The sequence below is a fragment of the Magallana gigas genome, chromosome 9 (genome assembly GCF_963853765.1).
Source record: "Magallana gigas chromosome 9, xbMagGiga1.1, whole genome shotgun sequence".
NCBI lineage: Eukaryota > Metazoa > Mollusca > Bivalvia > Ostreida > Ostreidae > Magallana > Magallana gigas.
This window is the reverse complement of record NC_088861.1, coordinates 43,672,701-43,687,894: the sequence shown is the minus strand read 5'-3', so window position 1 is coordinate 43,687,894 and position 15,194 is coordinate 43,672,701.

Genomic DNA, 15,194 nt, shown 5'->3' with positions numbered 1-15,194 from the left:
TGACGACCTGTAACTTACAAATTACAATTCCTTTGTCTAAAAAAAATTGAAATAGGAATGCAAGGGTGTAATGAAAACATTTCTTTGATTTTTAAGTTGAAAAGAGTGTTGATTGAAGCAATTTCATTGTCTTATTCTAATCATATTGATTTTTTCCAAGTCTGAAAAATAGTTAATGAATTTTAAGATTGATAGCTAGTGTTGTATTTTCACGGTCTTATGCTGGAAACTAGAATTTTGTACGGAGACTATTACATCATTTCAATTATTATCAGCTCAAACATATTCGTTTTCATTTTTACCTACCTACGTTTACCTACGTTCATTATGAACGCAGGAGCTGCTGCTTCTCTATGTTCATCTCGGTAGTCTCATGATCATCAGACACTACTGAATTCAAAATCCACTGATATTCCCAAAAATTGACTGATATTGTCTGACATCTACTGTATAACCACTGTACCCTACTGTAAATCCACTGTACACCCACTGTACAGAGCTACTGTACCACACTGTTTCCCATTGTACCCCTCTGTACAGAGCCACTGTACTCCACTGTACTTCACTGGACAGCACAGTACCTACCCACTGACCAGCACTGTACCTCACTGTACACCACTGTACGGGGCACTGACCAGCACTGTACCCCACTGTACACCACTGTACGGGGCACTGACCAGCACTGTACCCCACTGTACACCACTGTACAGGGTACTGACAAATACTGTACACCACTGTAACCCACTGTACCTAGTTTTTATTTTATAAGTTATTATGTTTAAACAATGAATTGAATATTTACTTTATTTGAGACCAAAATCTGGATTTGTTTTGCTTCTTTCCTATTGCTTACAAGAGAGAAAATGGGCTTCTATTTCTTTAAGTTCATATATAATTACATGCGCGGTCAGAATTCTTTCCAGGGAAAGGGCAGGGATACTTGTTTTCTGGGGGAGCTTAGACATATTTTGGATAGTTGTACTATGTAAGTTTAAAAAAAATTAAATTATCCTCTGAAACCCCCCCCCCCCCCATCCTCCGATCCACGCATGTATTTATCTAAAAACTCGGAATCCAATTATCATACAAAATATAGCAACTTATTCAATAAAAAGGGGAAAATATTTTTATATATTTCAAAATCAATGTTTTAGTAACTAAATATCTATTTGATTTTTTTTTCGATGAATTTCATTTAATCAATATTGTCAAATAAATATTAGTATATATGTTACATTAAAGTTTTAAAATTAAGAGAATTTAAAACTATGAATTACAATTTATAGATAGTTTTAAATTATCTGAATCATAAAACGTTAATGTAACATATATGTGGAGGAGGGACAACTTTTTAAACGATAAAAAAAAAATCCACCATATTGCTCAACATACTGAGTTTTTTTTCAAAAGAGGGAAGATAACTGGTCTGGACTTTAAAATGTCTTTGAAGTTTTACTTCACAGGAAGATCAGCGAGTCAGTATCTGTGTATAGTATACATACTTTCAGTAGATCAAAAGGTGTGAATGTCCCAATATTCAACCTTGTAAATTGTCAGTCTGACACCTTGTTCAAGATATTATGTAATTCCCTTATAAGGGTATTTGTGGTCTTTAGATTATTAAATCCATTTGAAATATATTTTTTTAAAAACATACCATGTATGAGTAAACGAAATACTCTTTATATTAATCATTTTAGATGCGTTTTTTTATTATTTAAATCAAGTCGGATATTAAATATGTTAAACATTTATAAATCCCCCCCCCCCCCCGCACCAGTCGCTGATATCAAAATAAGTATTGTGTTAAATTAAAAATGAAATATGGTGATAGCGAACAGTGTTCAAATAATATTTCACCCTATTACGGTACTTTTAATTATATACTTTTGAATTTGAACACTGTTCATTATCAACACATGTAATACATATACATGTATCTTCTCTTGCACAGCTAAGAATGTTGCCATGATATACATGTAGTAACAGTTTTAATAAGAAAAAATATACCCCCTCCTTCCCTCCCTCCTCTCTCTCTCTCTCTCTCTCTCTCTCATGTTGTAACTATTCTCCTCCAAAGTCAGGAAGGCATACATAAGCCCCCCCTGCCCCCCCCCCCCCCCCCCGCGCAATATTTTTGCTGCATCACAATTTAATTTTAGCATCTCTTTAATTATAAGCGACACCTTAATTAATAGGCAAACATGTTTATTTTCTCTTTTCGTAATAAGTGAATTGTGTAAAGGTCGGATAAATGAGAAAAATAGTTTTGTTATTCAGTAATTGAAAATACGCAATTTATTTTTGAATCATGTTGAGTGTATATGACCTAATAAATTTCACGACGATGAATGAGCATGCAGCCCAAAACATGCATACACAATTTTCTTTTTTAAAACAAACTTATGAGCTATTAAAGCTGCATTTACTGATTATACACTCAATTGGAACTTGTTGCACGAAAACGTCACTCCATGGAAAACGAACTCCATTTGTTGTCATCGTATAATGGCTGCCTTTACATTCAAGTGAATATTTTTACTGATCGTATGGTTTTCTTATACAATTATATTTGTTAAAATTAACGTCTTTAACAATGTCAAGTGCTAAACACAATGAACTGAGTTAAATCTTTAAAGCAGAATTAGTTTACTGAATTTTTTAGATTGTGCTGTACACACGTGCTCGGACGACATTTCCTTATAAAATCGCTTCGTATGGTCATTAAAACAAAAAGATATTCAAACTATGACGAATTCTGACTAATTATTTATATCTTGTGTAATATTTGCTTCCTGTGTATAGTGATTACCAGCGTTCACGATCGCAGGTAGACTTCCAGCCCCGGAGGCTTTCACACCTCTAGAAATTAAGCCCCGCCCTCACCGGAGATTTACCCCCTAAACAATTCGGCCTTTAAAACGATATTTCTTTTTTTCTTCTGTTTTTTTCTTCATTTACTGAAACCAGTATATTGTATCATAGCAAACATTTCAAATCTTCTATATAATCATTATTCATCTCTCTCTCTCTCTCTCTCTCTCTCTCTCTCTCTCTGCTAACGTACGAATATTTCAGTATTTAAATAAAGTACTACCGGTATCATGTAGTAATGTTGACAGCGGCTAAATCTACATATTGGCATTAAAAAAGTTACAGTATGTATTTATCTTTACTTTTGGGATAATGTCCATGGATTCAAATGGTTTGAAGTTCGTTATTCAATGATTGTCTTAAAAATTATTAATGATTGAAAGTCAACGCTAAAAAGTAATATTTTATATCGACAGAGTACTGTCTCCTTCTTTGTGTATGTCTACAGAAAAAAATCTTTTGTCTGTCTGGGAACAACGAAAAACCCGGAACTAACATAAAGGCTCAGACTATACACACGGCCGGGTGACTGTGTTAAGGTGTGAAAACTGACCACCTGTGTATATGTGTTGGGGCCTAGGAATATGGATGTAAACGTCGGGGAAATACACTGTTAAAAACAAAAAAATCTGAATTTTCACTTTTGATTAAAACAAATCATTATGGTTGCCGGGTGCATTGGGATCATAATCATTTAAAATCTGTCTTAAAAGATTATTATAATTTACTTACATGTAGGACTAGTTTCATGTAATGTTTGCACAAAAGTGGGATTTATTATTTCTATTTAATAGTGATTACACATCGAGGTCAAAATTAAAAAAAATGCATTAATTTTTATAACCGATTGCTTAACATGAATCGTTTCGACATAACACAGTACTGCCAGGGGTATCAAGTGGATTCGGGAAGAAAAAGGGGGGGGGGGTGTGATATTATCGATATAATAACATTTCATTTTTCGACTTAAAGTTTGCAGATATTTTTCTAAAACCACGGAGTTGGTTGGCAACAATAAACGTAAAACATACAGAAAAATAATCGATATGTAAAAGAAGCAGATTAATAGACAATCAATTTCTTATTATTCTAATCAATTTCTGATAAATGGATCTCTCTCTCTCTCTCTCTCTCATGAATTTTCTAGTGCTAAAACTTGAGGCCCGAGTCAGAAAGGTAAAAGCACGTTTAAATCCCCTTACGGCATCACAACCGCCACTTCCAACATAGATTTTATTGTGAACTTTTCTACGCTTGCAAATGACACCAATACAATATTGTCAGAAAGTGATATACCTGAAATATCTCTCTCTCTCTCTCTCTCTCTCTCTCTCTCTCTCTCTCTCTCTCTCTCTCTCTCTCTTCTCTCTCATTATACAAAAAAGTGTGTAGCGTAGGGCATTTTATATATCTTATTTCTTAAACATTTAAAAGTAAATCATATATTACGAAAACTATACACTCAGCTACGCATATTACAAGATGTTACAACCTTCCTTGATTTAAATCCTTCCTTTTATTTCTTGCTGAAATTATAATGATACAGTTAATTACCGCTTAATATGTCACTGATGTTTAACATTTATAATGTATTCTGCAGTAGGTGTTATTTTGTAAAATTAAAACCCGACATTTGCAATGTATATTTAAATATTTTAATCAAAAGAAATCAATTAACAAATGAGCTAGAAACTCGCACGCTATCTTCAAAATGTACCTGTGTAGTCAAGCGGGCAGTCTTGATATTTGGACATGTGTACAAAAAAAAACAAGCATGGATATATTTTGTGGATTCTGTGTTTAATTGACTGTTTTTAGTGGCTTAAACACAGCTTATGGGACACAGAAAATTAACAACCCGATCATTTAATCGAGGGCTTGTCATATATCATCAATAAGAAATGATTATGTAACCTTGCTGGTGGGGGAGGGGGGGGGGGGGTATTTTCGAATGACTGGCAGAATGAACATAATGACATGTACTATTTTAATAATCAGATTCAACATGAATCAAAGTACTGATAGTACTGTTAGACGGTGGCGCCGTTTGAAAGTGGCATATTACATGTATGATATTCAGTAATTATTGATGTCGAAAATCCAAAGCCACTATCCCATACATGTACTAATACTTAACGCTTACTCGCACAACTGGTCGTGAGTTTTCTACATGAATAATTCTGTGGAAATTGTAGTTGTGATCACAATCCAAACTTTACAAATGTTGTCGTCTCTCTTTATCGTCATCTTTTGGGGAAAAACCCATAGATTTATCACAGTAGCCTTTGTAGTATAGAAGTTTGTATCTTTATGTTTGTATCTATATCAGTTGACATTAAAACTCCGTTTTAGGTAATACATGTACTACATGTTTGTATTTTGATTGCCCCAGAATGACTCATTAAATATGTGGGTTGCCACCACATATTGAATGAATAATTAAAATCCAATCCAAAGCGATTTCATCACAGTACGCCCAAATATTTGATTGTATAAAGAAGGGGATTTTTGGGGGGTTTTCCCTTTTGACATTTGGGTTGACCCCGTAAAGGGGAACAACTTTTGAAAAGTGTGGATTGGATATAATAAATGGATAAAATACTTATCAGGTTTTTAATGATTATTTGGTAGACATGTAGTATGTTTATTGTCCCTCTCGACAGCGTTTTCCGTTAATTTCTTCACGGGGAAACAGTTGCAGTTTTGTGAACCATCAACTTGCTTTTGTCTTCATAGTCAGTTGATACATTTAGGTGTAAAGAAAACAGAATAGTTTACAAGAACCTGTTTGATAAAACTGGTATTGCTTGTCATCATGAAACAGAAGAGTCAATCAATATTTTATCTTCGACTTTAGTGGATCCATTTGCTCACAGCGAAAGCGAATAAAAAATTGAAAAAAAAAATATCATACAATAGACAGTCGCGGCAGTTTTATTAATCATTAATTGTATTTAGCTATAAGATTCATTCAAACCATTTGAATGGATTTGGGAAAGTCACATGTATATTTTATCGCTTCTCATTTGTTCACAGCGAAAGTGAATAAAAATTCAAAAAAAATATCATACAATAGACAGTCGCAGCAGTTTTATTAATCATTAATTGTATTTAGCTATAGATTCATTCAAACCATTTGAATGGATTCGGGAAAGTCACATGTATATTTTATCGCTTCTCATTTGTTCACAGCGAAAGTGAATAAAAATTCAAAAAAAATATCATACAATAGACAGTCGCAGCAGTTTCATTAATGATTAATTGTATTTAGCTTTAGATTCATTCAAACCATTTGAATGGATTTGGGAAAGTCACATGTATATTTTATCGCTTCTCATTTGTTCACAGCGAAAGTGAATAAAAATTTGAAAAAAAAATATCATACAATAAACAGTCGCGGCAGTTTCATTAATCATTAATTGTATTTAGCTATAGATTCATTCAAATCATTTGAATGGATTTGGGAAAGTCACAAGTATATTTTATCGCTTCTCAGTACACTTTAACTCGCATAATTTACTTGCTACATTAAACTCTTCTAGTAAACTTACAACAAATATTGATTAATTATTCAAAATTAGTTTTCAAAAAAACCAAACAAACAAAATCCAAGTTGAACGCATGTTTTTCTGACCGTACAGCTGTGTATATAAATATCATTTTATTCTTTGCATGTACTATATACACTATATCTAGGGTTCGCAAATCCCAGCAATATTTCCGGTAAGCTATAGTTCTGTAGCTCAGCGGAAAACAACAGTCATCTATGAAGCACATTTTTTGCCTTCATGTTTCATTATTTATCGCAAATATAGCATGGATGTATACGCTATGGCTGATGTAGCATTTCGTTGAGTGATGACACTTTCTAACCGTTGTGTATTTCGATTGCAAGTCGCAACAAACTGGCGCATTTATATAGAAGGCCTGCCTATTATGGAAACAAATGTCGAAGAAAGCTCATAATAGAGTTGTACTCGCGAGATAAAAATTATTTGAGAACAAAAGGGGCGATATTTACGTACATGTGTAATAATGTAATCTGTTAGTGAAAAAATCCCCCCAAAACCAAAGAAAAGGTTCTCTAATAGCAGAGACGTCGACGGGCGCATATGGATTAAAGTCACAGAATGAGATTGTACTTCGCTCATCAAATTGCGTTATTCAGTTTATTGCGAAAAAATTCGTCAGAAACTGGTTAGTGAACAAAACTATTATCTCTTACATTACTCTTCACAATGTACAATAAATGTATATGGAATATTGCATGAGTTGAACCGATTGTTTTTTCTCACAAAAAAAGCTAGCGTTTGCTGCAAATTATTTTAATTTAGAGATACACGAGCTGACACGCCGTGAAATCCATAAGACGTTTTCAGGCACGTAGCATCGTTTTTGAAAGTGGGGGGGGGGGGGGGGGGCAGACTCATCCAAAAAATCTTGACAAGCAAATAAAAAACCAAAAAAAAAAAAAAAACCGGAAGCTTTTAAGTTTCCCAAAATCTTCAAAATCCTAATCCGTGTGGGGGGGGGGGGGGGGGGGGGACTTTATAACTTCATTTTCACTACTCATTTCCTTATTTTCATATAAATTTTTTACATACTCCCACAAACAAGTGGGGGCCAACTCCATGATTATTCCATTTTTTATATGTAAATTTTAAAAAACTTGCTGCTGCGAAAAAAAGTGGGGGTGGGGGGGGGGGGGCAGGCCCCCCATGCCCCCCTGATGCTACATGCCTGGTTTTACAGCATATGTCTTTAATCCCTTATTTGCTTACAAAAAATCTGAACTGAAAATCTTTGAAACATCGTAAAATGTGGTTTGTTTATATATGTAAAATTGCAAAATGGCGACTCGATTTGCACGTGAATTTTACAATCTGAGGTCGATCGATTAGCGTGTTTGAGAAAAAGTCAGTAGCAAGTAAAGCGTCAAATTCAGTAGTAAATATTGTCTGATGAATATTGAGGTTCCTGTAATAAAATTGATGTTCCTACAGACTGAGTGGGTTACAAAATAAGGTTCATGTAAATCACAGGTCAGTCCAAAATTAAACACATTTGTATCGTAAATTTCAAGTTTTTTGTATGTTTGAAAACACATGCACACTTGTAGAAGAAAGTGTGTCATTGATCGGTTGAAGTTCAATAAAATGTAATTTATGTAATATTTATTGTCAGTATCTGTTGTGAATTCTTTGGAATAAGCTACAACAAAATAAATATTCTGCCTCAACTAAAATTAATGCGTTGAAAAATTGCTTGTTTAAATAGTGTGTTTCTGACAATTGTTTACATCATAAAAAACAAGAAGCGATTATTGTGAAATCTCTTAGCAAATTATTGCAGTGATATAGTTTATGCAGCCCTGATACAGACTTTAACGTCACAACTGGCAGTTGGTGCATAAATTATCGATACCGCGTAAGCAGACAGGGTAACGGCCAATTTAAAATAAAACACAATTTCATAAATATTATTTAAACATATGTACAAAATAATTAGCAGCTATAATGCTTAAAATATCTGATAAGATTAAAATTAGTTCTCATACTGAAATCGACACATAGATAAAACATTGTCTGTAACAGAGTTATCGTTCCTTATCCGCTAGGGTCCCTGTGAGAAATACTCTTCCGGTCAGGACGGTAGCAATAGACCGTGGCTATTTATAGCCACCGTCTAAAAATTCAATACTTTCACCTTATAGCTAGGGAAATTATCATAATTTTATGATCGTAACATTCAATAATAATAGACATTTACTGATAAAGAAAACATATTAAATACATTTAACGACCTGTTGCATTCTTCTGTCAAGTTATCTGTATACATAATGATAATGCTATATACAGCATGATAAAAAAATATCGAAGAAAAAAAATATACTGAAGATTTAAAAATCTGATATTTTTCTCAAATTAATAGTACAGTGCCGTACAGTGGGGTACAGTGCTGGTCAGTGCCCGGTGCAGTGGCGTACAGTGGGGTACAGTGCTGGTCAGTGCCCTGTACAGTGGCGTACAGTGGGGTACAGTGGAAGTCAGTAGGACTGTACAGTGGTGTACAGTGGGATACAGTGCTGTTCAGTAGCAATGTACAGTGGGGTACAGTGGGATACAGTGGAAGTCAGTGAAATGTACAGTGAGGTACAGTCAATGTACAGTGGATGTCAGACAATGTCAGTCAATATTTGGGAATATCAGTGGATTTTGAATTCAGTAGTGAGACTGTGTGATAGCCTGGTCATTTCCTTTAAATGTTCCATAATCAACAGTGTAGTCATATTTCATTGGATGGTTTTTACAATATCTATCTAGTCTGTTTTCGAATGTCTTGACTTTGGTGGCAGATACAACATGTTCAGGAAGGCTGTTCCATGTGTCAGCTACACGGTTTGTGAAGAAGTATTTCCGAACATCTAGTTTACATCTCTGCTTTGCCACTTTCATATTATGTTCCCTGGTGTTACTTGTATTCAAGATAAACATTTGTTTTGTTGTTCTTTTATCATATATCCCAGCTATTATTTTTTATGCTTCTATCATATCTCCACGTAAACGTCTAAATTTAAGTGTTTGTAATTTCAGTATTTCCTGTCTTTCCTGATAACTTTTCTCTGACAGATGAGGTATCATTTTTGTGGGTCTTCTTTGTACATTCTCAATAGATTCAGTGTCTTTACATTTATAGGGGTTCCTAGCTGCAATAATGTAGCCCTCTCCGATTTTTTTTTTATATCTGATGTTTACTGGAGAGGGCTACAATTCCACAGGATCTCCGTAATGGTGCAAAATTAATTTTTTAATGCAGCTGACTTCGGTCTGAAAAGATCGATTTTATATTTGACTTCCTTTAGATAAAATGATTTTTTAATACAGGTTGAACAAATTAACCGTATATAAACCAAAACCAGATAAAACACATCAGCATGTTTACCAGTCGTCTTTTTCAGCAGCCATGACAGTTCTCGCGTGATTTTATGGGATGTACCCTTGGACTTTTGATGGGCCTGATAACGTGAATGTCAGTGTAAATAATCGATCTTTCCTCGTTATATCACTAAAACATCATTTAAAGAAATGGTATATAATGGAAAATTCATATTTACCGCTTTAATTTTGTTTAAAATAGGGGAATTCCTATATTCAGTTCAAGATCCGCTCCTGAATTCTCATTGGCTGTTCAAAAATAAAACCGGTCAAGGTCAGTAAACATGGCGAACAAATACAAATTATGTTGTTGACATACACGAAAAATTATGGAACGCCATAGCTGCCTTATGTGGCTATTTAATATGTAGATGGTGCTTTATTATATTATGCTGTGGTTATTTCATGTGAAGATGGTGCTTTAATATATGAAGATGGTGCCTTATTATATGAAGGTGGTGCTTTATTATATGAAGATGGTGCTTTTTTATATGAAGATGGTGCTTTATTATATGAAGATGGTGTTTTTTTATATGAAGATGGTGCTTTATTATATGAAGGTGATGCCTTATTATATGTAGATGGTGCTTTTTTATGTGATGATGGTGCTTTGTTATATGAAGATGGTGCTTTATTATATGAAGATGGTGCTTTTTTATGTGATAGTGCTTTTTTATGTGATGGTGCTTTTTAATGTGAAGATGGTCACTCGGAACTTTATTTTTGAAGACTGAGTTAAACATTTATTATCTCGAAATTTTGAAACTAGAACAAAATTGATACAGTTAAAATCCATTTAATACACAATTGCTAGTTTCTCTTTTTTAGCATAATAAGTATTTTTGTTATACTTTCATGTTAAATACTGAAATCTGATTAGTTTAGACGCAGTTCATAATGTGTCCTATTACCCTCAGCGTTAGCAACGCACTTAGCAACGGGTAACATTAAAAATTGTTACATGCGCGAAAATCATGCGCGTACGGTTCGCCTTAGAATTCACGTTATTCCTACCTAAAAGCAGTGATGTTTTCTTTAAAATTGAGACATTCAGTATAACAAAATAAATAGTGGCTGTTTGGGAGGATAACAGTTGAAATTGACATCCCTCGAAAACCATTGTCAACCTCCGCTTCGCGTCGGTTGACAATGGTTTTCTCGGGGTGTCGGTTTCAACTGTTACCCTCCCAAACAGCCACTATTTATATAATGTTATGAGATGAACTGTCCGACTTAATCTCAACAGAATTGACAAATATGATTAATTGAATAATACAATATTTTGTCATTATTTCTTACAAATTTCTTTTGCCTTTACCACTTATAAAATGGCCTTCTTTGAGCTATATTATAATATAGTAGACCTTTCCCTGTGACTTTCCCTTACTTTATCTTCAAGTCAAATCCTATCACCTAGGGCATCAGTCTGTTTAAAATCAGATCCTCAATCCGTTCCTTTATTTGTTTTTTTTTTATAATGTTTTGTTTTGAAACACTCAGAATGTGAGATCTTCCTCCAACTCACCACTTAGGTTAAAGAGGAACGGTCATCAATGACGAAGACTGACTGGGCGATGACAATAACAAAATCAAAGTACTGAAGAACTGACGAGAGTAATAGAAAATTGTATGGATCCAAGCAATATTGAACTGTATAGTCTCGTTCAACCAAACGCTCGGCTGACACCGCAAATCTCCGACAAGCAAGGGAGACTCTCTGCTTGTCGGAGATTTACGGAGACAGCCGAGCGTCGAGTTGAACGAGACTATATTGAACTCTGGCGTAGGAATACATACGACTACAAAAAATATCTAAATTGTTCGTACCATATAAAATCTGACTATTTTCAAGCTATTTATAAATAAGTTTCCTTGAACAACAATTATTTAGCATACATTACATCGAATTTATCAATTATGTTCAAGAACTAAGTCTCGTCAGCAGCGATGATTTGTGATGAGGTCCAAACACTGTTTCACTTTCGGTTTGTCTGAGTAACTGCATAGGAGAGTTGATTAAAATAAACTCCCAATTAAGAGCGGATCAAAGATCTTATTTTAATCAGATTGCTAGGGCATAACCTTCGCTTAAACACAAATAATTATTAAATTCAATTTTCTGCTTTTCAGGATAATGTTACTAGGCTTTAATTCTTGTAATATTCCGTCATTATATAGTTGTCACTTAATAGATGTAAGTTCGGTTGGGGTAAAGTCGTACACGGCTAGATCTTCTCGATAGCTTATATACTAATTGTGCTAAAAAAAGAGGAACTAGCAATAGTGTATCAAATGGATTTTGATCGCATAAATTTGTTGTTTGACTTTCAATATTTCGAGATAATACATAAATGTTTAACCTAGTATTCAAAAATAAGAGGAGTTCCGAGTGACCACCTTCACATTAAAAAGCACCATCATATAAAAAAGCACCATCATATAAAAAAGCACCATCATATAATAAAGCACCATCTTCACATAAAAAAGCACCTTCACATATAATAAGGCATCATCACATAAAAAAGCACCATCTTCATATAATAAAGCACCATCTTCATATAATAAAGCTCCACCTTCATATAACAAAGCACCATCTTCATATAAAAAAGCACCACCTTCATATAACAAAGCACCATCTTCATATAAAAAAGCACCATCTTCATATAATAAAGCACCATCTTCATATAATAAAGCACCACCTTCATATGATACAGCACCATCTTCACATGAAATAACCACAGCATAATATAATAAAGCACCATCTTCACATGAAATAGGCACATAAGGCAGCTATGGCGTTCCATAAAAAATAACCGATATATGGACTATACTTGATATTTTTGGATTAATTTATGCCATATACATCTACAACGTTTGAGTTCAGGTAAGAAATGCAATTGTTATTGTAATTTATAAACGATTTGAGACGAAATCGTTGCGGGAGTGAATCACTCCCGCACTTGCACCATTATGGAGATCCTATGGAGTTGTAGCCCTCTCCCCAAAAAAAAAACAAAAAACGGGAAAGGGCTACATTATTGCAGCTAATGGGTTCCATACACTGTTCGCATATTCTAGATGAGGTCTCACCAATGCCTTGAATAATAAACAGAATGATGTATAATCTAGTGAGCAGAATGTTCGTCGGAAAATGCCAACTATTTGATTTGCCTTGTTAATCTGTGTTTGAATATGTTTATCAAAACATAAGTGACTATCAATGTTGACCCCAATATCCTTTTCTGATTCCACTGATTCTAGAGTTGTTGTGGTTCCATCAGACTTCTTCATGATGTATCTGTAGTTGTCTTTTTCTTTCCATTTGTTGTGAACTTTCAGCACCTTGCATTTGTCTGGGTGGAATCGTAACATCCATTCAGTACTCCAGTCAAAAAGATTGTTCAAATCATGTTGTAAGGTTTCAACGTTTTTTTTGGTTCTAATGTCACTAAACAGTTTGGTGTCATCAGCAAATAGAAACACTTCTGATTTTACACATTCAGGTAAGTCATTGATAAAAAAGACGAACAAGATAGGACCTAGGACAGAGCCCTGCGGAATCCCACTTGTGACTTTGTGCCATTTCGAGTAGTTTCCAGGGATGTGTACTCGTTGTTTCCTTTCACTTAGGAAGCTCTCAATCCACCGGCATGTCATTAAGCTTATACCATATTGCTTTAGTTACAAAAGGCGCCTGTAGGGGACTTTATCAAATGATTTTCATAAAGTCCATGTATATGGAGTGAACAGTTCCTCCTTTATCTAGGATTTGTGTCGATCTGTCAAGAACATTTAAAAGTTGTAATGAGGTGGATCTGCCTCCAATAAATCCAAACTGTTTGTCGCTGAATAGATTTTGAGTGTTCATATGTTCTACTATCTTCCTCCGGATTAGTTTTTCCATAACCTTGCATAGAACACTGGTGAGACTAACTGGTCGGTAATTGGACGGTGAAGTTTTATCTCCTTTTTTGAATAATGCTGATATCTGACCAATTTTCCATTGATGTGGTACAATTCCGCTACTAAAACTTTCGTTGAAAATCAGGCAAAGCGGGGCATCAATAACATCTGCCAATTCAAACAACACTTTCGGATGTACTAGGTCTGGGCCAGGTGATTTGGTCGTGTTTAGTTCTTTAAATATCTTATTTATGTCTTCTCTGGTGATGGGCGCATCAGATGATGTTTCATTACAGTAACTCTTTCCAGAACCAAGTGGGTTTTCTGTTTCTGACGTGAATACACTGCTGAAGAATTCTGCAAGAATTTCTGCTTTCTCAGAGTCTGTTGTAGCAACGAAGGGAGTTCCGTTGACTTCAGTGTGTAGCTCTGATATGCCAGATACGGATTTGCGTTTTTTGAGTTCACATATTTCCAAAAGTTTTTACAGTTAGACTTGGCAGTTTCAGCAATTTCTCTTACCTCATTTTTCGTTCCTTTCTCGTTACTGTTTTTACCTTGTTCCTCGCTTTACAGTAATCTCTGTGGTGTTTACTGTCTCTAGTTTCCATATAACGGGTCCACAGTCTGTGTTTCCTTCTAATACAATTTCTAGTATCATTTGATAGCGGCATCTTTCCTTTTTCTTTTTTCTTTTTTTTTTTACCACGTTTGCTCTTTGGGATACAGGTGTCCATTGATTTCAGTAGTCTCTCCATGAATATGTCTATCATATCCTCAGTACACATTCCACTCAAAAGATTTTGCCAATCAGAGTCTAATTCATTCCTAAACTTATCATAGTCGCCTTTGAAATAATTGTATTTCTCACTTATGATAGATTCATAGTCAATGTAACATCTATAGTCAAATTTAAGAACACAGTGGTCACTGGAGCCCAGTGGATTGTCAAATATAATTATAGATACCCGATTTTTACCAGTATAAGGTCGAGGACTGACGGTTCCTGGTTTATTCGATATCTTGTAGGTTTATCAACCAACTGATCAAAGTAACAATCCCGAATACATTCAATAAACTTCATGTCTATTTCATCTTTTCCTCTCCAGTCTGCCAAATCAATTTTAGGGAAGTTGAAGTCTCCAGTTATTAAAATATGACTGAACCTATCCTCTAGTTTACTGGCTTGGTTTAGTAATTTTTGTAAAACCACTGTTAATAATCAACTAAGCTAATTAAAATTAGATCTTAGATGCATCACAATGTTTTCTTGATGTAATTGAAATGCAGTCCTGGTTGACTAAGTATTATCCGGATTTCATTAATACCTTGCCAGCAGACAAACTACTATTTTGCATTTCCATTAATGTGTACTATCGTGTGGCCAGTTTACGCCCAGTACAATGTCTCACCAATGCATTGTTATATCATTTTATCCACAAGTAAAATTACATACGATAAATGACGTAACATTGCACTGGC